Genomic DNA, 24014 nt, shown 5'->3' on the forward strand with positions numbered 1-24014 from the left:
ATGCCAAATACACAAGTCGTAGGTCAAGTCCGATTGCGTTTTTCTACGGAAAAACGCAAACGGACTTCGGAAATGGCTTCTATGCCTACCGAAACCATCCGTAGTTTCCAGATCCCACTTCTATGAGTGCAGATGCATTCATGGGCTTGGTTACACGGATGAGTCCTGCTCAGATGGCAGAGGCTTCTCAGTACTGGGTAGCGAGAGGCACGGGTACTACGCCTTCGAGCTTCACACCCGAGGGTCCGACGCCTAAGGGGGGGGACACCTATGGGGGGGGGGGGGGGGGGGGGGGGGACGCCTATGGGTACGATGCCTGCTTCTCCCATGACGGACGCTTTGACACCTAGGGGTGGGGCAGAGGCGGGTACGTCCTCATCTCCGGAGCACAGGTGCACTCGCCGATCTCGGCGATCGTCAGGTGGAGGTGGTGGTTGCTGTGGAGGAGGGTCCACAGATGCTTCGACCCCTCCTCGCTCACGACCCCTATCCTACCCAGGCACACCTCTCAACACACCTCTTGGCACACCTCGAACACCTTGGGGGGCACACGATCCTAGTGCCTCCAAGCTCTATACTGTACGGCTAGATGGTTCTGTTGACATGGATAGAGTCGGTACTGAGATGAGACAACGGACTCGCCAGCTCACAGAGCTACAGTTTTCGACCAGCATTCTAACGTCTTGGGATCAACAGGAAAAGGACAAAGTCACTTACATAGTGGAGACCATCCTGAGAGAGTACCAGCCTACTCCGGGTTCTGACGTTGTTCTGAGGATGTGGATCAAGGGTGTTGCACAGGACACCGTGAATAGCATAAACATAGTAAGCATTTCATTAGAATAGATTCCTAAGGAGCATAGCAAGAGTGCTTGGATGGAGAGAGCAACAAAAAGCCTAACACCTAGTTAGATAGGCATGAACAATACTTCAAAAGAGAGAGAAATTAAGCTATTGTGACAACAGTTGAGGACCAGATTTTCATGGAGCCGGTCCCCCCTCCAAAAGGCTTTGTATTATAGGTTTCCCCCATCAAGGGAGACATTTTACAATACGATACTTTGTGTTCCTTCAATTACTTGCAATGAAGTTGGAAGCTTCAAGCCCCATGCACACACTTATAAAACACGTCAATCCCCTCACGATCTCATACCCAAGACCTCACACACCTTCATAGATGGTGAGATCTAGCGGGGTATGAGAGTAGATTGAGAGGAGGAAGGAGTATTCTTACGAGAAAGAAGTATATCTCCTCACATAATCACTCATAAAAGCTTAGCATAGCTTAGTAATTATCATGGGAGAGGAGATGAGCATGCATTGGAGCTTGGCTCTTGGTTGGATTTGCATCGCAAAGCCAAGAGTTTTTGGTGTAGGCCTCCCTTCTCACAAGCTTGGAGTAGATGATGAGCTTTCCATTAAAGCTTGAGAAGGAGAGAGAGTCTTCTTTGCTTCACACATGAGATTTTGTCAGTGTGTGTGAGTTAATGCCTTGCCAAAATCAGCCCCCTCTCTCTCTTGGTCGACCCCTCTTGCATTTTACTCATGCCGGCACCCCATTGGCTCATTCCAGGCTTAGCCAATAAGAATTTAGAAGCATAATGGCTAGCATTCGGACATGTGTCCCCCTTTCCCCTTTGGTGAGAGCTTTAGGTAATTAAATAAATCCATTAATATCTCATTGGACCCCTTAGTCTTCCGGCCAATAAGAATCAGAAAAGCCATTGGGCTGTTGAACGCTCATTGGACCCCTTGGAAGACTGTCCAATAGTCTTCTAGAGAGGTTAATTTCTATTGGTTCTTTTATCATGTTTTAAAATGAATTAAATAAAATGTACTCTAGCATAATTCTCATTGGTCCACCTCTATGGCCATCCAATAGGAATTGAATGCATCTTGGGGGCAGCTGGCTTAGGGAGATGACATGTGTCTCCTATTCCCTTTGTGTAAAGGGAGCCTGTGAATGTGTGTGTGTGTATGTGTTTATCTCTCATTCCCTATTAAAAGGGCTTGCCCCCTCCTATCTAGGGATTTGCAAAGACTTTTTAGGTCTTCACAAAGGCATCCAGTTTCCGTAAGGTTTGACCATTGGACTTTACATTGAATTTTGGAACCTTAGCATTTTGGAAGTCTTAATGGGATGAACCTTAGGGTCTTTGAATCCCATTAATGTACATTTATCTTTTGCAGATGCTCCCCCCTTTGGATCCCTATTGTGGCCGGTCTGCCATCTTAGCGAATATTCTAGCTTTTTCTCCCTTGGTACTTCCCCATATTAAATGATCAGTTTAACATGAGAAAATCATTTAAGAGAATTAGATATTAGTTATTATGACATTACCTCTTTCTTGAAATCATAGTCATCCTCGACTACGGGGTAGAGAAGATAAAGCCTATTCATCAGTCCTTTTCCTAGCGGGTAGAGGATCCCTATGTTACCCTACACCATGGTTCCAGAATGGATGATTAATCCATTTGGCGCTTGAGATCCTAAGCTGCAACAAGAATGTCTACACATTAGTCCTATCAATCTTCCATAGTAGAGTGACAAGCTCTACTTGGTGTTTGGAAGACGTCGCTGCAAACTCGATCCTAATCATGCATTACTTAACATTTGTGCACAATAAGGAAAAAGAAAGTCTTATAAGACAAAAACTTTGTTCATTTTAAGAAATTGTACATTTGCTTACTCTAGGGGAGCATTGTAAGCGTTGACAAGGTTTAGATTATCCTTTAATTGTATGCCTTGCATCCATCTAGCATCTTCAAAAGGATAGTTCTTAAACTAAATAAGATACTGTCGGATAATCTTACCACCTCTTAATACCTTGTCTTCATGTCAGAGGATAGACTCGGGCTGCACCACCTCTTCTTGGTCCTCGATGTCCGGTGGGTCTTCAATAGTTGGTTCTTGAGGTGGCTCTCCTTTGTAAGGCTTTAGTAGGATCACATGGAAAGCAATGTGTATGATCCAATGACTGGGCAACATGAGTTGATAGGCCATGTCATTGATTGGTCTAAGAATTTGGAAGGGACCATAGTACCTTTTTGCTAGCTTAGCATAGTGCTTTTGGTGTCCCATAGGATTCTTGCGTGTCATGTACCTTAATTGATCCTTGGGAAATTTAAGCAAGACCCAATCATTTTCTTTAAAGGCTTGGACTCTTCTGTGCTTATTAGGATCAGACTTTTGCCTTTGTTGTGAGATAGAGATAGCATCCTTAATCTTTTGGAAAGATTCTTGTAGGTCTCGGCTAGACTCATCTGCCCAGCGAAGATCTTCCTGTGTACCTTAAGTAGTAGGGGACTTATGGATCTTCCCTCAATTACCTTGAAAGGTTCTTTTCTTGTGGAGGTATGTACAATATTATTGTAGGAATACTCCACTAAGGGTAACTACTTCTCCCATTGGGACCTTTGATCTACTTTCGTTACATAGGCTTTTAGTAGATCAATAATTGTTAGCTTAGCTATTTCACTTTGGCCATCCGTCTACGGGTGATAGACGGAAGAGAAATTTAGCCTTGTCCCTAAATTCTCAAAGAGACCCTTCCAAAAATTTCTAGTCATTCTAGGATCTCTATCCGACAATATGGACATCGACAATCCATGGTACTTTAAGATTTTTGATATGAAGAGGGTTGCCATCTGATGGGCTTTGATAGTCTTTTTGACAAGTATAAAATGAGCTTGTTTGATGAACCTATCTACTATCGTCCATATTCCTGTATTGCCATGGATAGACTTAGGCAATCCAAAGATAAAATCCATGGATATGCTCTCCCATGGTGAATTAGGGATTGGCAAAGGTTGAAGCAATCCAGGTTGTTTCCCTCTATCAAACTTCGTCTTTTGGCATACCACACATTTAGAAACATACTCTTGTGTGTTTTCTTTCATGGCAAGCCAATAGAAATATGTTTCAATCCCTTTTAGCATAGACTGAATCCCTCTATGCCCCGCATAAGGAGGAGCATGAGATTCATACATTACTTTCTCACGTAGTGAGTTAGTAACACATAGTCTATTTCCATAGAGACGATAACCATCTTGTAAAGTAAATGGTTCCTCTTTCTTTCCTAAAGCAAGGGCTGAAATCACATCTCTAAAATCAGGATCAATAGCATACTCATTTATCATAGAAGATAGATCATTGTGAGTTGCTATCGATATCGCATTCACTCTCCGTCATCTTGAGAGTGCATCGGCTATTTGATAATGCTTTCCAGCAATGTGAGCAATATGAAAATGAAATTGCAAAAGGAAATTTGCCCACCTTATTTGTTTGTCGAGAGCTTGGTCTGCGTCATGAAGTACTTAAGGCTTTGGTGATCCGTTCGTAGAATGAAAGGAGTCCCCAATAAATAGTGTTTCCACAAGTCTAAGACATGTAGAACTGCAAGGGATTACTTTTCATATATGCCTAGAGCCTGCTCAACAGGGTTGAGCCTTCAACTTTTATAGGCTATGGCATGCCTTTCTTGGAGCAAAACAGCTCCAAGGCAATCACCACAAGCGTCACATTGGACCTCAAATGGCTTTGACAGATCCGGTAGTGTAAGCAGAGGTTGAGAGATAAGCTTTTGTTTAAGCTTTTCGAAAGCATTGTTCTCCTTGGCAGACCATGTAGAACTAACGTTTTTCTTGGTTAGGTCATGTAATGGTCCTGCGATTTGAGAGAACTTTTCTATGAAGCGTCTACCCACATACCTATAAAGCTTCTTAGTCCATGAAGATTCCTTGGATTAGGCCATCCTTTTATTACCTCTAGCTTTGATGGATCCATTTGGATGCCATCTTGAGAGACAATGTGACCTAAATATTGAATCTCTTGTAAGAAAAACTCACTTTTCTTTCGGTTAATATAAAGTCTATTCTCTCATAAGACTTGAAATATTACTTGGAGATGTTGCTTGTGTTCATCTAAGAATTAGAGTAGATGATAATGTCTTCAAAGAACACTCTAGTAAAGGTTCAGTAAGGCCTGAATAGCTTCTCATCAAGCGGTTAAATGTGGCTGGTGCATTGGTCAATCCAAAAGTCATGACAATGTATTCGTAAAGGGCAAACGTAGTGCTAAATGCGGTCTTTACAATGTCTTGATCAACTATTCTTATTTGATGGTAGCCACTTTTCAGGTCAATTCTACTAAAGTAGGTCGACCCTTGTAGCTTATCAAATAGGTCTTCTACCCATGTTATGGGAAACCTATTTTTGATAATGATCCTATTTAGTGCTCTATAGTTGACACACATACGTATGTGCCGTCTTTCTTTTGCACTAATAATACAGGCGAGAAAAATGGAGATGAGCTAGGCCTAATCATGCCCTTCTCAACTAGCTCATGCACTTGCTGCAAAATCTCCTCTTGTTGAGCTTGAGAAACTCTATAAGGAGGTTTATTAGGCGGTGAACTTCCCGGAAGAAGCTCAATTGCATGGTCATCATTGCCTTGTTTAGGAGGTAATTCACAAGGGATGTCATCAATAAAAACATATTGAAATCCCTTGAGAGAATTTGATAACTCTAATTCCTTGTGATTATTTATATTTTCTTTTGCTAAAGCATTAGGTTCATTTTTGAGAATCTTTAACAGAAAACATGAACACGGAAATATATTGAAAGCTTGCGTATGTACAATGGGTATGTTGTTACCCAATTCCTTAGCATCTATTTACATATCTTTTTCCCTAAACCTAAAGTAGATTTTTCTTTCAGGGGGAATTTAACATTGGCAGCCATCCGATCAAACCATGGTACCCCCTAGGATTACATCCTCATGTTTGAGAGGAGAGATAAATAAGTCCTCTTTGTCCACATAGCTATGGACATGGAGCCTCAATTTCCCAATTAAGGGAGTGACTGAAGATTCTTGCCCCTTGAAAGCACCATCGACGGGTAGGACATCTCCCATCTCATATGCTTGGATGCCTAGCTTGGTGGCCAACTATGTGGATATGAAATTATGAGTAGAACCAGCGTCAAAGAGAATAAAAGCATCATGTTCTCTTACCTTTTCCCAAGCATGGCATAGAGGAGATCCTTTTTGGTGAGCTTCCTCTTATAGGATTTCGACCAAGGTAGCTCTAGGAGGCTTGTTTCGTGTATTCTTGTGGGGGCAAGCATGATAAGAATTCCCTTGCTCCCTGCACTTGAAATAGTGGTTATCCTTACGATAACGCTCAAGCTATTCAGGAGAGAGTTTATTTTTACCTTTATAAACTCCCTTTTCCTTAGCTTTGTTGTTGTTGGTGTTGCCTTTAGGAGACTTTTGGACATTTTCCTTCCCCTAGGCTCATTGTTATGGTCCTTGTTCTCCGTGGGCTTAAGATTTTTCTTAGCCTATTGTTGGAAATGGATTTGTGTAGCCACCATAGTATGGTGTATGACCGCAGATATGGTGCGTGTCCTTTTAGAGTTGACATACTCCACCATATCTTCAGTTAGACCCAGACAAAATTGTAGTTTTTGCTCTCCAAAATCCATCTTTTTGAAGACAGTGGCTTTGAGATGTAAGTCCCCAAACTTGTATACATATTTGTGAATAGATTTGTAGGGAGAGAGATTCAAGCTTTGCCATTCGATGAGTACTTTGTCTTTGGCATCGGTAGCCAAAAACTGCTTCATGATGAAAGCTCTAAAATCTTTCCATGTTTGTGGAGCTTTACCCTATGCCCGTAGGATAGACCACCATTGCCTGGAGGGATTTTCAAAATGCATAGCTACATGGTGTAGCTTAGACAACTCCGTGAAGCCCTCATCTCCAAACGTCGCATTGAATTGTTGGATGAAGGCCAAGACTTTGTCCGTAGCACCAAAGGTGTCATCGTAGGTAAGGAAAGAGATGTTGTTTCCTCCCTCTTTGAACTTCTTGAGCTTCGACGACCTCTTCCACACGGCATAGGATTTCCTATGGCCTCTTCTTTTGGTGGATCAAAAGTTGCACCATCACTTTCTTCAGAGGATGAAGAATTTGAGGAGGATTGAGAAGAGGGTGACATCTTTCTTGCCTTTTTCTTGCCTTGTTCCTCTGAGCCAATGTCAGTCAATAGGAGTTGATAAATATCAAAGCCTTATGAATGCACATCGAAGATGAATATGAAGAAGCAGTGAAGATTGAAGTTACACACTTTTCACATTTCTCCAAAATGTCCATGTATTGTAATTTCCTGATTTATTTAGCCATTGTGAGAATTGTAACGTGTTACGAGCTCAATAAGAGTTCTAAGATGTAAAGAATAGGACAGTTGGCATACCTAGGTTACAGATACGATAAGTGTGGAGCCTCAAAGGTCTTGGGCGCCGGACATTACACATTTTAGACCTTGGCTAAAGTATAAAAGCCAACTTTGTAAAGATTTTATTAAGTTTTGGATAATAAAATACACAACGTGAGCTAACAACGCTCACTCCTGTCCTTCTCGAGCTTCCTACTCCCTCCTCGGTTGTCACATTGCAGTCGTGTTTGTTGCATTGCAACCGCAGGTAAGAGCTCTACGCATTGACGTAAGCAGTTCATAGTAATTCGTAGCTTTTGGCATCGCCGAACCGCGGCCGAATTTCATCATAACTAGGAATCTACACTTTCAAATAAAAAACTAAGCATAGGTGGGGTATTGGGGCATCATTGCTAAGCATTTAGATGCATTCTGGGTCAAAAACGACTAGGTCAAAAATCCACTACTGTTAATAATCACAATTTTGGAACTTGACCTAAAGTGGGGTTTGAGACCATAAGCATGTGTGTTTAGGTCTTATAAACATGTCCTAGAAGTTTCGTTGTGTTTGGATGTCATTTGATGCTGTAACGGATGTGATTGTTTGCCGATGAGCGATTGGCTTTTTTTGGTGATTTTAGTCACTGGAGTGTAGCTTGAGTTAGATGCAAGAAGTTAGTTGTTTTTTTCTGAGAGATGGACAACCTCTTGTAGCCTCTATGCACTAGTCAAATCAGCTTCATACCATGGATTGACAATTTAATCGTGGTTCTTGCTAATACTGCAATAAGATAGGATGGTGAGGTTAGACATGCGTCCCACATTTGGGACCGCTTCCGGGGACGAATAGACCTAAACTAGGAAAAACACGAGTGTCTTGTGTAGTTATCCATTAACTTCTTCTATATTCACCTAGAGTAAAACTTTATTTTTCGAAACCGCATAGCTTAAGATTGTCGTGTTTTGCTGTGTAGAGGTAGCTTGGAGGTAAGTTGTACTTGCCGAGTGCCTTTAGGATTGTAGGGTTGTAGAGATAGAGTAGGATTTTGAGAATGATTAGTAGACGAGACAAGTCTTAAGATCAATGCTCAAGAAACCATAAAAAACAAGAAAACTAGTGTTTGTGGACACTTTCCACAATTCCTTTGCATGAGAATCTAGGACTAGGGTAAGTGGGATCCGAGGTGGATTTCAAAATATTGCTCTCTCAAAAAGAATCAAGTGTGAGTTGTTATTGGAAGTTGTAGAATTTCAGGTCTACGACTATAAATAGCAGAAAAGACTCGAAACCACTCAATCCGACTAGAGGGTAAGCTTAAAAGTTGTCTGAATGAGTTGGTAAGATCAAGGACACTTCGAGGTAAAAATTTCAAGGGTTGGCCAAAACTCAGATTATTTACCTTTTTTTGACATTTTAGGCCAAATTAAGTTTTGACTTGATTCATAGGCTTAAAATAGCTCATGTAAAGACTGTCTTTGAAAAATTTTCAAAAATGGGTTCATTTCAAGCCTGGAGTTAATAATTGCGATTATTAACTTTAGCTCGGATTTGACCAAGGTTCATACCATTCACTCATTGCATGTGTACAAAAAACTAGGTAAAAACTAAAGTTTGTATTGACTTTTTGAAACTTGAGTAAATTGGAAAAAAAATTGTCCAAACTTGTTGAAATTTGATTCATAGGCTTATATTGATGTGATAAACATGTCTACATGCTCAGTTGACCAAAAATATGCAAAAAGTTGCTAGAAGTAAATAATCATGATTATTTACATCTACCCCATTTTTCAACTTTTTTGACCAAGTCAGCATACCACTAGCTTTACCATGTTGTAATAAGCCCGCAAACCAAATTCGGTAAGATTTGGATCATTGGATTGAAAATTGTGACCAAATTTGAAAAGTTAGTCTGCGGACAGAAAACCGATGACCATTTGACCAAAAATAGTCCAAACTTGATGAAACTTGGCTAGAGACCTTAAGTTGAGATGCTTAACACTAGAATGGTAACCTAACAGGACATAAAAGTGTCCTTTCAGGGTTTTGGGAAAAAAAATCCAAAACCATAGTAGATCCACTCATTTTGAAAAATCCTTTCATGAGCATATAGCTCAATAACTACTACATATGGAAAAAATGAGAAACTTGTAATTTTTCTCATCCCTTGGTCACTACAAGCCTCCAAAGTTGATGGACCAGTGCATTTTGCCCAAACCAGCAATTTCTTACGGTTGATTGCATATAAATAAGAGTGGGGATTTTTGTAGGACATGAGATAAAATGCCCCGTTAACTTCAGTGGGTTGGTGACCAAAACATATGGTTGCTTTTACCTCACCAATTTTTTTTTGGGCAAAAAAAAAAGGTACAAAAAAGTTGTATTTTTTCCATTCTACGGACCTATCATCAAAGTTTCTATAGTCACGCTCAATACAGATACTATATACATGTTTTCTTAGTTCCCTTTGAGCCTTTGGATTCAAAAGGAGCCATGGACCATGTCAAAAGGATAATGAATCTCTTACAATTGGAACTTTGGGGGCAATGGTGAAGTGCTAAATATAGCAAACATGAAAAAACTGGGTTTAGCATTATGACCTCTAGAAACCCATAGAAACTACTCAATATCTAGCCAAGTTTGTAGTCTATGATCAGATATGGTTACTACCTACAAAATACACACAATTGGCCTAAGAAACTAGCAATATTGAGAAAGTTATACTTGCTACTCTAAAATGTATCGTATTCTTCATCAATCAAAAAACTCAACCATCATCATATACTATGCTATATAGCATATTAGGTCCCCCAAAACTCAAGGAAGATTATATTTATGTTATACATTACACTTACACAATCAAAATTGAATTTGGATATCAAGAAAGCCACTAAAAAAATCATAAAAGTGCTAATTTTGGCCAAAAAACAGGATTATGCAATTCTTGTAAATTGGTCATAACTTTTAATTTTAACACTAAGCTCTCCCTACAAGCATCAAAACATGTTGATAACTATGAAGGCCTAACCTCTAGCCATCTAAACCTCACAAACATGAAGTTTAGAGTGGTATAGTTGCCAAAAATTGAAAAAAAACAAAAAACAGGACCAGTTTTTTCACACAGTTTAGGTTCAAAAATGTTGTGCAAGAGTAAGGTTAATGGTGAGATCGATACTCCAAAAAAAATGCTAAGTTTTTTTCATCTCATAAGGCAACTTTGTGGATATATAGCACCTAGAAATTCATTTTCATACTCTTCACATAATTCATGCAAAATGGTCACTTAACAGGACACAAAAGTGTCCAAGGACATAAAAGTGTCTTGTTACCATTCTAGTGTTAACAGATCTGTGTCAAGATTGGGACAAAAACTTGTAAAAAAATAGCCAAAGTAAATAATCACGATTCTTTACATCTGCTCCAAAAATTGATAATCTTGCATATTTGGACAAACCGCAAGGTCAAGCACATAAAGTAGACTCCACAAATCCAATTTGGTGAAATTTGGATCACAAAAGTAAGACTTAAGCCAGATTCTTGAAATCAGAGTCTGCAGACAGAAAACTATTGATAACTTGAACAAATCTTTTTTAAATTAAGTTTTAACTTGACTCATAGGCTCAAAATAGATCATAAAAAGACTATCCAGTGAAAAAGTTGACAAAATTGTCCATTTTAGGTCAAAAGTAAATAATCATGATTATTTACTTTTGGCTCAAAGCTAATCAAGGTTGATACCAGAGACTCTATGCATGATTACAAACATCTTTTGTGAAGGCTCATACAGTTTGGATCACAAAACATGCTAAAAACTTGATAAAAACTGAAATCTGTACTGATTGTCGAGAAATTGAGTCTGACTTGATGAATCTTGCTTAAATTAAGTTTTAACTTGATTAATAGGCTCAAAATAGATCATGAAAAGACTGTCCACCACTGAAAAAGTTGAAAAAAGTTTTCATTTTAGGTCAAAACTAAATAATCACAATTATTTACTTTTAGCTAAAAAATGACCAAGGTTGATACCATAGACTCTAAGCATGATTGCAAACATCTTTTGTGAAGGCTCATGAATTTTGGATCACAAAACAGACCAAAACCTTGATAAAAACTGAAATCGGTATTGAATGTCGAGAACTTGAGTGTGACTTGGTAAATCTTGTTCAAATTCAGTGAAACTTGACTCATAGGCTTATATTAATGTATTAAACAAGTGTACATGCTCAGTTGACCAAAATTATGCGAAAATTACCAAAAGTAAATAATCGCGATTATTTACTTTTGAGAAAAAAAGTTCAAAAGAAAAGAAAACAAGAATAAAAAAGCCCTATAGTAAATAACCGCGATTTTTTACATTTGATCTAGAATTGAGAATTGAGAAATTTTGCACAATTGAATATACCACAGGGTCAAGCACATCAAGTAGACTCCACAAATCAAATTTGGTGAAATTTGGATCACAAAATTGAGACTTAAGCCAGATTCTTGGAATTAGAGTCCGTGGACACTAAACAGTTGATAACTTGGACAAATATTGATCAAACTCAACCAAACTTGTCCAGAGACCAGAACAAGGTAATTACTTGGCAAAACAAGCCTAAAAAGTGTAGAAATTGAGAAAAGTAAATAATCCGGATTATTTACTTTTTAGCCCCAAAAACAAGATTTTGGACTTTTGAGCTTGTACAATGCTAGAACAACATAATACAAGGCCATTGGTAAATTTTGGGTTTCATCGGATCCAAATTGGTATCTGTTAACTCAGTTTCAAGTTTCAGATTATTCCTTTAGCTCCTTGCAAGGATAGAATTTGGAAATCTCATTTGCTGACTCACTTAGCTTAGATTGAAGAACCAGGTTGTAGGCAAAGAATTGGGAGCTTGACAAGAGCTGAGAATTCAAGTCAAGTGGAAAAAACGGATAACAATCTAATCTGCAGGTTAGGTTATTCAAGGCCTAGATTTTCATCATTTCAAAGGCTGCAATCAATTCGGACACTTTCAAGCTAGAGTTAATCAACTCTTGTGAGTCTAAGAGAAATCGACTACCAAAATTACTTTGGCAACAACAGTCTTATCAAACCCGAGTAGAATTGTTTTTGCTAATCAATACCAAAATTTGCTAGGAGAAAGATTTTACAAAACCAGTCAACATAGACTCATCTTGAGCTGAGAGTTTAAGTACAACAGAGCAAGCCAATAGCAGTGGTAACATAGGTACAAGTGCAACAAAGCAGATTTTACAGCTTTATGGCTACAATGGAGATAAATTCTTGTACACAGATTCAAAAGGCCATAGTACTTGATGAACAACAAAAGAAGCACAGAAGCCAAGATCTTATTGATCAAAGTAAAGCCAAATTTAGAGAACTTCGAGATGTTCACAGACTTCAGTGGAGCCAGGTATTGCAAGCTTAAAGATGAAGTGCAGATAGAAGTTTAGATAGTCAACCCAAATGTTTATCCAGAAATCTATACAAGCTAGCAAAATATACATTTAGTGCATATGCAATCAGGGTCATTGTACATGGACTGCAATGTTCAGATCTATGACCGAGAACCAGAAATGAAAGATCCAACAGATCAACCAATTGAAGTCAATCTAATTGGAGAACCGAGCCAAAGACGGTACAAAGGTCAAGATTGTTGAGATGTAGAGAGAAAGAGAGAGAGAGACGAGACAAGAGACACACCATATACACTCCCAAAGATTGATTCTTATTGAGGACAAGATACAAATATATAGGTGAGACCAAGTTCAGTAGAGTGAGCCATATATAGCTCCAACACCCCCACTCAAACAAAGGTCTCTAGCTTTGGATGAAAAAACCCTTGGGGAGTTCAAGGGAAAAACCCAAGCCCCTATACAATGTGAAATATGAACCAGCGGTGATGATGTGAAAGTGAATTGTGCATCTATGTACAAATATTCAAGTGGCTTAGATATCACAAGGTGCAAATGTGGAGTGTGCATAGTGCATGGTACCTAAAAGATTACAATGTCATATGTACAAAGCTATTACAATAGCAAAGAAGCTAATCTAGAAAGAGTGAGGCCGAAGCAACTCCAAGCTCCGAGCTCAAGAGGATGAAACGTGACTCATTGAGGCCTTTGGTCAAAATATGTGCAATCATTTGGTCACTTGGACAGTGTTCAACCATAATGGTTCCTTTGCGTACTTCATACTTGACATAATGATAATGGACAGCAATGTGCTTTGACTTTATATGTTGAACATAGTCTTTTGCAAGACTAATAGCACTTTGGTTGTCACACCGCAAGGGTGTGCTAGAAAGAGGAGAGGGACCAATATCAACCAGCATTTGTCGAAGCCAAATCAACTCACGAGCTGCAAGTGATGCCGCAACATATTCTGACTCAGTCGTAGAAACTGCAACACAACGTTGTTTCTTGTTGGTCCAAGAAACAAGACAACCATTTATAAAGAAGCAATTTCCACTAGTAGATCGCATAGATAAATGTGATCTTGCCCAGTTTTCATCTGTGTAACCCAAAAGAGAAAGAGATTGCATAGAATACGATGTGAGTTGTCATCAATAGACTAAACCAAAATCTGTAGTGCCTTTCAAGTATTTCAATACACGCTTTGCAACAGACCAATGCTTAAGAGAAGGACATGCAAGATGTTGTCCAAGATAATTAGCAGCAAACAGAATATCAGGATGAGTGTTCATGCCAACAAACTGAAGACATCCAATCAAGTTAGCATAAGGTTGATTTGTGACAAGTTGACTGCCATTGTCAGAAGTATTCTTTGTAGAGCTCGCAAGACAAGGTGTGTTGGCTGAATGTGCAGATTCCATACCAAATTTTTGAATAGTATTTGAAATAAACTTTGACTCTCGAAGGAATAAAATACCTTTTGTACGGTTCCGTTGGATTTGAATGCCAAGACAAGAGTGAATCTCTCCAAGATCCAACATATCGAATGCAGAAGACAATAACTTTTTCACTTGCTGAAGAAATCCCAAATCATTGGAAACAAGGATGGTATCATCCACATAAAGAGCAAGAATCACAAAACTACTACCTTGGCGTTTTATGTATAAGCTGGGGTCTGACGAGCAAGAGGTGAATCCTTTAGAGGTGAGAAAAAGATCAAATTTTGTATACTAGGCTGGCGAAGCTTGTTTGAGACCATATAGTGCCTTATGGAGTTGAGCAACAAGGTCTTCTTTACCTGGAATAACAAACCCTTCTGGTTGTTCCATATAAATTTCCTCTTCCAAGTCACCATTAAGAAAAGCAGTTCGCACATCCATTTGATGAGCTTCTAAATCAAATTGAACAGCAAATGCCAATAAAACTCGAACACTTGTAATGCAAACAACTGGTGAAAAAGTCTCTTGATAATCAACACCAGCTACTTGGGAGTAACCTTTTGCAACTAAACGCGCCTTGAACATGTCAAAAGATCCATCTGCTTTTACTTTTGTCTTATACACCCACTTACATTTAATAGCTGTACGATCAGGAGGTAATTCAGTTAGTATCCATGTACCTTTTGAGATAAGAGAATCGTACTCTGCTTCCATAGCCTCTTGCCATTGATCCTTTTGTGGTGAAGAGATAGCTTCATCATAAGTAACGGAATCTTCAGAAGTAGAAAAAGCATTATCAGCAATATCGTCATCATAAACATGACATGAGCCATGTTCAAAATCAATAGGCAAATCAACAAAAATATCAATATCATCATTGGCAACATTTGGAATGGATGGTTGTGAAGAGGAAAGTTTCTCTATAGGAAGAGTTTCATCTTCTGAAAGAAATGGAAAAGCCTGAAGCAATGATTTAGTATCATTTGAATCATCCATGGACCATGAGCCTCCCCTAAGCTGTTCGTTAAAAGTAGCATCACGATTCACAATTACTTTCTTGGAGGAAGGGTCATAGAATTTGTAGCCTTTGGAAGTGTCAGAATATCCAATAAGAATAACTTTAAGACCAGGAGCATCAAGCTTTGTTCGTGTTTCTTTGGGAACATGAATATAAGCAATACATCCAAAGGTTCGAAAATGAGATACAGAAGGAATGTCACCTGTCCATGCTGTGATGGGTATCTTACCAGAGGGTGCAGTAGTAGGAAGATGATTCTGAATAGATGCTGCTGTCAAAGTAGCTTCAGCCCAGAAAACACGAGATAAGCCAGAATGAATCAGCATACATCTTACAGCATTGAGAATAGTGCGATTCTTTTGTTCAACAACACCGTTCTGTTGAGGCGAATATGGAATAGTGTGTTCATGATGAATTCCACTGTCAGCACAGTAACTCACAAACTCTCAAGAAACATATTCGCCTCTATTGTCACTACGAAGCTTCTTAAGGCGACGACTAGTTTGAAGTTCCGTAGCCTTGTGGAATTTTTTGAAAACAGATAAGGCTTCAAATTTTTGTCTAAGTAGAAATACAGTCGTATACCTTGAGAAATCATCAATGAAAGTAATGAAGTAGCGATATTGTGATCTCGAAGAAGGTAGAGGTCCACATATATCAGTATGAACAAGATCCAATATGTCATGAGAATGAGTTGTATTTGAAAGAGGAAAGGGTTTACGATTGTGTTTCCCAAGAGCACAAAATTCACAAATTCCCATATGGGGATGGGCTTTAAGATCCATGCCATGAACAAGATCACGACGTTGAAGATCAAGGAGTTTTGAGAAATCAGCATGAAAAAAACGATGATGCCATACTTTGCAATCATGATCACCTAGAGCAGTGACAATATTTGCTACAGCATCGTTGAGAGAGAGTTCAAACAAATTACTGTTTCAAGGAGCAGTGGCTATAGTCTGTCCATCTTTCTCAATTCGGCATTTGGTATGATCAAATCCAACAAACAGACCAAGATCAACAAGTCTAGCAATTGAAAGAAGATTACGTTGAAGATCCGGTACATGTAATACTCCTCGCAAAATTTGAGTGGAAGAAGATAAGGTACCAATATATAAGTCTCCAATACCCTTTACTTGATAAGTAGTATCATCAGCAAGATAAACAACACGTTGAACTGGCAGTGGATGATAGTTATGGAGCCACTTAGACTGATATGTCATATTTCCTATAGCACCAGAATCGACAATAAAAAGTGATCCATCACGTACATGAAGTATTCTGTCTGGAGCAACTGAACATAGGATGCAGCTTGTTTCTGGTACAATGTTGTTTCGATGTTCAGTAGCATATGCTCTATTTCGATCTGTGTCGAATCGACGCTTATAGCACATATGAGTGGGATGATGAGATCGTCCACAATATTCACAAGAAGAAGAAGAAGAGTCTCTAGATAAACGTGGTTGTTTTGTGGTAATATTGTGTTCTTCATCATATTGACGTGCCCAACAATCATCTTTAGTATGGCCATTTCTGTTGCAGTAAGAACATTGCTTATTAGGAAATTTGAGACGAGAGAAAATATTACCGCGACGGCCACCTCTGTGGTTTCCTCGTTGAAATGGACGCCTTCGAGCATAAAAAGCACGTTCCATTTGTTGTGACTCAGTCTCCTCTTGTGAAATCATAGCTGTATCGTGACCAGCATTCCGACGTTCTTGACGTTGAGAGTATTCGATTAAAGACATGCAAGCTTGGTCGAAATCAAGACCATCTTTACTAGAGAGAATAGTAACAATGTTATCATAAGAAGAGTCCTTCACCGTATCAAGGAGAACTGTAATCAGTTGCTTTTGTGGAACAGGATCACCGGGAGCAGCAAGTTGATTAATAATAGATTTGAAAGATTCAATATGTCCCGTCATGGCAGTACCAACTTCATATTGTAACTTGTTAAGCAACCCTCTCAAATAAAGTATTTCTGTAACAGATTTCTTCTGAAAGTTTGCAATAAGGTACTTCCATACGTCGTGGGAAGTAGGAAGTTCATACATATCAAGCAAAAGGGAATCAGTAAGAGCAGAAAGAATATACCGACGAGCTGCTTTATCACGTCGTTGCCAATCCGTATAGGCAATATTCCAATCTTCAAATATAGGTCCTGGTGATAAGCACGTTATCATTATCCGTATCAACAAGCTGAGGCGGACAAACACGATTTCCAAGAACAACATCGGAGAGTTGATCACCTTCAAGAATTAACAACATCTTTGCTTTCCATCCTGGAAATCCTTGACCTTGGAAAGGAGGAACAGAATGCTGGCCAGAAGGAAAGCCGTTGACGAGAATATTCATAGCCATATCTTGTTGCGAGAAGACGTATAAGATAAGATCGCAGAATCTGCACACCATATATGGTGAAGGCCGCAATTGAGAATGAGAGAGATATGAGTACTGCGTTCTGTCAACGATAAACGTAAGAAGGATGCTCAAGGAACGTCCAAAGATGTGAGAGACGTCACCCAAAAAAGGCAGGGTAAAGGAGACGTTAATAACAAACGAGTCCTCAAAATAGAGTGGCGTGAGACGCAAGATTGACGGCCACAATACGAATAGCAAAAACCTAAATCTTCTCGAAAAAGTTAACGTCAAAATAAGAAAAACGATCGCGGACGCTTCACGAAGAAGTAGGACGAAGAAAGCTGCATCAAGCTCAATTGCAGTAAAAACAGCATAACTTTCTGCTGCGAACTCCGATTGACGCAAACCTAGCACTCAAATCGAAGAGCTCGAGGAGACGAACAAGTTTTGGATGAAAAATGCCATTGTGCTTTTCCCGTTTCTCCAAATTTTGAGCAGAACAGCAAGAAAAATTGAGATGAAGTTCAGGGTGTCATCAACAAGAAAACGTAATCAACGATTAGAACGATTAGATTGATTAGAAATAAACGCCACATAAAACACTAATCATATTCTTCTTAACATAAAACAACCACAGTTAACAAGAATCAACGCTCAAAAATAAAATATGTAGCAATTTTGAATCTTACATGCGGATCGCATACACATACTGTTGTGTCACCATGAATTGAATCGGCGCGTGATCATTACCGCTCTGATACCATGTTGAGATGTAGAGAGCAAGAGAGAGAGATGAGACAAGAGACACACCATATACGCTCCCAAAGACTGATTCATATTGAGGACAAGATACAAATATATAGGTGAGACCAAGTTGAGTAGAGTGAGCCATATATAGCTCCAACAAAGATGGAGCATTCTACAACTTGATGCTTACTGTTTTAAAAGAAGATGCCGACAACTTGGCCAACTTAGAGGCAGAAACTTCTCAGCAAGAGCCTGACATGAAAGAACCAAATGAAATTCCACCCATCATGGTGTATTGCTCTGATTGTGGACGAAAAGGTGGACATTTTCCTGAAGATTGTCCAAGAAATCTTGACAACAGGGACATATCAACCGCTAAGCAAAGTACATATCAAATTGGAAATGTGAATCTTGATGTAAGTGCATTTAACTCGTCACTTTTAATGCAATCAGATGATTCTACAATACCATTAGAAGCCAAGTAAAGCATTGTAAGTTCAAAATCAGCATAAGGATGCACAAGCACCTGAAAAGCTTAAAATTGATTCTTTGAACAATAAATTCTTGCATGAATTTAGTCAAAGTGTCGAGATATCACCAAAGGTTGAAAAGAATGTTAGATTTGCAAATGATTTTGCATCCACTGCCACAAGTGTGCAATCATTCACGAGTCTAAGAGACACATCAAACAGAATGATGTTAGCTTTGTATGGTACACATAATTCATATGCACACTATGTAGACCAAAAAGGAAAACTGTACAAAAAAGATCAACCAATGTTTGAATGGCCGACATACCAGCTCATAGAATTGTGTCCATTGATAGATCAGAAAGGATAATTCATTTCAGAGGAAAGGATACACTATAGCCCATCCTCTCTAGAGCTGAAGGATATTACCCAAGTGAACCCAAAAATCTGTTCGGAGCCAAACTCTCCTCCATTAGAAATCAAGCTTCGGTGTTGTGACCAAACGAGTATATACTTTGACCAGAATAGTTATAGATATAGACGAGAATCTAGCATCTATGATGCCTTGGGTCCTGAAACCATAGAAGCTCATATCATAGGAGACCCATGGGATAGACAATATCAAGGAAAAGATAATGCTATCTACAGCTTGACTTGGGGAATAATTCGTCATGTTTCACAGAGATACATAGGAACCTATGCAGAAGGTTTACAGATGCCAAACATCAACAGTGCTACCCAGAGTGTACCTTCACAATCCCAAAGGTGAGACTCAACCAAAGCCAAACATTTTTGAGCTCTCACAATGAAGCGGGCTATAATGATCACTCTAGGAAGGGGGGAGCTGCAAATTCATCAAGCTCAGCTCTAGTACCAGAAAATGCTACACAAATTAGAAGCCCAAAAAATTCTAGCCAGTAGACCCCTTCAAAGAAAAAACCATTGGAAGACCATATGGTTGTTGGAAGTTTTCCATTACCCAGAAACCATCAAAATCTACAAAAAAAATCTTCTATGAAGATCATCGGGGACAAAAGTTTTAGTTGCTCTCCACAAGTCAAAGTCAAAAGCCAAGAAATCCCATAGTGTTCAATCAGTTGCATGAGACCAAGCTTGCATATGCATATCAAGATGCACATGGTAACAAATATCGGCAAGATCCTGACCTTGTACAAACCCATGTGGATGGTACAACTGAAATCGAGGACTATGTGAAGATGATGCAAACCCTCAAGTTTCTAGAAAAGGTGACAGAAAAAACAAGATCAACAAAAGCTAAAGTCCAAAAGGCTACACAAAGGTCACCACCAAAATCTACTCCGAAGAGATAGATTCTTCCAGAAAGTACAGTGTATCTTCTAAGGTCAAAAGTTACTCAAATGCAGGCACACAATGCTCAACAATTGCAAGAAAAAGGTGCGGTATTACAACAAAATGAGCCAACATCAATTGAAACAGGCGATCAAAGCAAAGAAGATGCAAATAAAGCTCAACCAAAGGACATTGCCACAACAAAAGAAGTCATAAAGAAAGAAATCCTGAGACGATCAAGTGAAACATTGTTGGTTAGAATGAAGAAAAGCTGTCAAAAGAAGTAAAGCTAGATTTTTAGCTAGATAAGAACCTCATGTCCTTTTGCAGTTGGAAAAATGGTGGCCAACCACAACTGGAAGATGCTCCAAAATTTGTGAGCATATAAGAAAACAAATGAGCAGAATGTTGGGGAATCATCTCCACTATCATTGAAGTAGGTTCACAGATCATCATAGCTCATTTCTATGTGATCATAGCAAAAGATATGCCAGACGACATCATAATGGGAATGCCAATGGCCCAGAAGATGTTAGAGATACAAGATGTAAAAAGGATGCAGTCTTCAGAGACAACAAAGAATGAAGACCAAGACTGGTCACCTGCGGACAACAGTACAAAGTCCTTAACCATAGTTAAAATGGAGACTTATATCAAATCAAATCTTATTGAAGATGATTCATCTTGATCAATCAAAACATCAAAAGAGATTAAAGCAAATCAGGCAATAAGAAGTGCAGATCAAACAAAACAAAGAGCAAACACGATAGCTATTGAGCAGAGAATGCCACCAAAGCTAGAAGTAAAGAAGAACAAGGTTGCAGACAAACAACACTATGACAATCTCCAAGTGTTTACCGCGTTGTTTTACCGCGTTTTGTAGAGAGAAGGTGCAAATTCAATGAGAGAAACAAGAGACAAGAGGGCGGGTTTTTTTTTGTGTGTTTAAAGTATTACCATGACTTTATCTGTTGTTATTACCGCGCTCATTACTATCTTTATATCCACTGCCCAAATTTAGCGCCTAAACTTTCAACTTCTGGCTTACGCTCCCCTCCCCCCCATTCAAATTTTGGTGTTTCCCTCCTCTCAATAAAAATTAAAGAATATTGTATATAATTTTCAAATATAAAAAAGAAGAGAAAGAGAGAGAGAGAGAGAGAGAGAGAGAGAGAGAGAGAGAGAGAGAGAGAGAGAGAGAGAGAGGGGGGGGGGGAGGGAGGCGGGGTATATAAGATTACACTTGGTTATAACTAAAATAATCATTGTGAATTGATTAACATAATTGGCCTTATTCTCAAATCTAAAGAGAGGAAGAGGAGGGGGAGAGAGGTGAACGTATTACACGACCAAAAAACTTCATAACTGTAAAATGTTTATGAATCATCTTGCAAAAGATCTCTACATGAAGCATCATCCAATTCTAAGCCCATGGCTCCTAAATCAATAAAGAGAGAAACGGAATTGTCGTTTGTGGATGCATTGCCACCTTCATCATCTTCAAGTTCGTCATCCTCCATCTCATCATCTTCATCATCAAGACAATCATCCTCGCTAAGACTTGCTGTCGTCGGACTTGATTCATCGACCTCCCACTCCTCTGTTTCCACCTCATCCAAAGTCGGAGGTGGAAGAGGGTCGAAGATAGTCTCCACTTTATTAGTGGAAAAAATGGTTCTCCCCCAAGGTGCTACGGGAATTATGAACCGAAGTTTTGGTTGGTGGATTGCTGGGATATAGATGACCTATAAAATAGAAGCTCAAAGTGAGTAACATTGGTATAACTAATGCTACAAGTAAATAAGAATAAAAAAGGTACATGGCACTCACTTGATCACAATTGCGCGGTAAAACTAAATTGTCATACTTCCCTGTGTGATGTACACTAGAGTCCACCATGTAGAGGCCATTCCCATGTTGTCTAGACACATTTGCAAACCACTTGCACTCGAAGATGAAGCTATGAAAGGTTCTAAAATTATCCTTTAGTATCCTTTTAATATTTTTGCAGTACCTGGCTTCATCACCGTCTGTGTCAAAGTTGCCCATGATGGCACAATCCATGGTGGTTCTACGCTCGTCAACGTGGCGCGTACAAAAGTGACGACCCTTTGACCACATAGAGTTAAAGGAAAGGCACTACAAAATAGAAAAATATATTAAGCTATCAAATACATAATAAAGATAATTTCAAGAAATAGTGAGACAATATGGTTTAGGTATATGAGTACTCTACCTTTGGTACGCAGCCTTGTGCATACTCCCATTTTTTGTTGGTGATGTCTTCTCTGTTTGCTTTTGCCTCGGTCATTCTCTCATGAATCCACTCTGCACTAATGAGATCTGGGAAACATGCAAGGTGTCTAGGCACTGGGGGTGCCCTCCTTCCTCCATGTGCTTGTTTCCATGCTTCCCTCTCTTGCAAACGCCTTGCCTTTGCCACTTTCCACAAGTCCACCCACTTGGTCATAATCTTTGCATTGAGAATGCAAAAGTTATCGACCACTCGGGATAGATTCATATCCATGTTAAGAAGTTTCCCCTTTCCACTTGTCAAGTGTGAAGTCATCCTTGCATCTTCCTCGTCTGACCACATGCGAGGCATTGAACGATCAACTTGTGCCAAATACTCTGATATGTAAACAAATGACTCTTGAACAATCCACCCTTTGGCTATACATGCCTCTAGTTGAGACCATAGCCACACAAAATCTTTGAGAGTCTTTAAAACCTCTCTAAGAAGAACATCCATCATGTGTGCACTACTCCACATATAGCTATCTCCACCACGTGAACCAAGAGGTGAATTTGACTAAGAACAACCGATCGAGGAAATGCATCTTCAATGGCGCACACAGTTTCTCTTGCAAGTGCTTGAGCAGTAGAGATAACATCTATTTCAATTTCCTTGGAGCTCACAAATCTGCAAGAAAACACACAAGGATACACTAAGTTCTACTATTGTGTACATAAAAAAGGTGTAGTTGAGTGGAGTCTTGTGGTCTACCTTACTAGCTCTCCTAGTTTGAAAATATCTTCCCTGACTTTCTTGTCCCGACATATACACATGCTCACTGGCAGAATGAACTACAATGTAAATCAGGGAAAGGGAAACTGAGTGATAGTCATATACACAAACTATAGATAGAATAGGGAGCATGAAGATTACCTGAAGCATCTTGTTCCAATCGTAGGACTTCAACCCATACAATTGAACGCTTCCACCCTTCTTTACTTTTGTGAAAGCTCCCTTTAGCAACCTCATGTATTCTGTTGGTGTGCGAATGGAGGTGATGGTACCCTTCACGTTGTCTAATTATTCTTTTGCTAGCATCCATGGTGCTTCAGGAAGCACAATATTTCCATTTGGGGCACGCCGTGGAGTAGCAGAGGTGGGGAGACGTTTTAAAATCCTCAAATCCTCCCTCGCATCCAAAGAGTCCTTCTTGCCAATAATGTGGTCCCATAGTTTTTGGATCTTGAATATGTGCATGGGATCCAAGAGGTGTTGTATTTTTAAGTCCTTCCAATATGGAAGCCTTAAAAATATGCAATACCTTGATATACCTTTTGGTGGAGGACATGGAGCTGCATTGTTGTTGTGGTGTTCTTCCCAAATGGTTGCCCAATATGCCATTGTGAGCTCTAGAGAAGTCTTCCCATTTGCTGGAGCCTTGTTCTTTTTATGCCCTTGGGGTAAGAAACAATGGTTGTTTGGATAGATTACCTTGTGCAAGGAATCGGGCCTCTTCGTCACCAATGATGACCCGCAAGTAGGACATGCATTGTGTCCTGATGTGGACAACCCTACATACATATCATATGGTTAGAGAGATGAGTGAACTAAAGTGAGCTAAAGGGAGAGATGGAATGAGGGAAAGAGAGATAGAGGACAGGGGGTTACCAGAAACCTCTCCAGGCCTAGGATAGTCATGCATACTCCATATAAGGATTCCCCTCACTTGAGCCTCTCTCCCCCCCTTTGCAAGTGAGACATCGACAACAGGAATGCCTCTCCATAACTCCTCCAACTCGTCAATGAGGGGATTG

At 39.4% G+C, this 24014-nt stretch overlaps 1 pseudogene; it reads right to left on the bottom strand.

The window, feature by feature from the left end:
* Positions 1-85: 85 nt before the first annotated feature.
* On the bottom strand, positions 86-23781 carry LOC147425637 (uncharacterized; annotated as a pseudogene).
* Positions 23782-24014: the final 233 nt, after the last annotated feature.

This window comes from Adiantum capillus-veneris, chromosome 25 (genome assembly GCF_014529385.1).
Source record: "Adiantum capillus-veneris isolate H3 chromosome 25, ASM1452938v2, whole genome shotgun sequence".
In the NCBI taxonomy this organism is placed as follows: Eukaryota; Viridiplantae; Streptophyta; class Polypodiopsida; order Polypodiales; family Pteridaceae; genus Adiantum; species Adiantum capillus-veneris.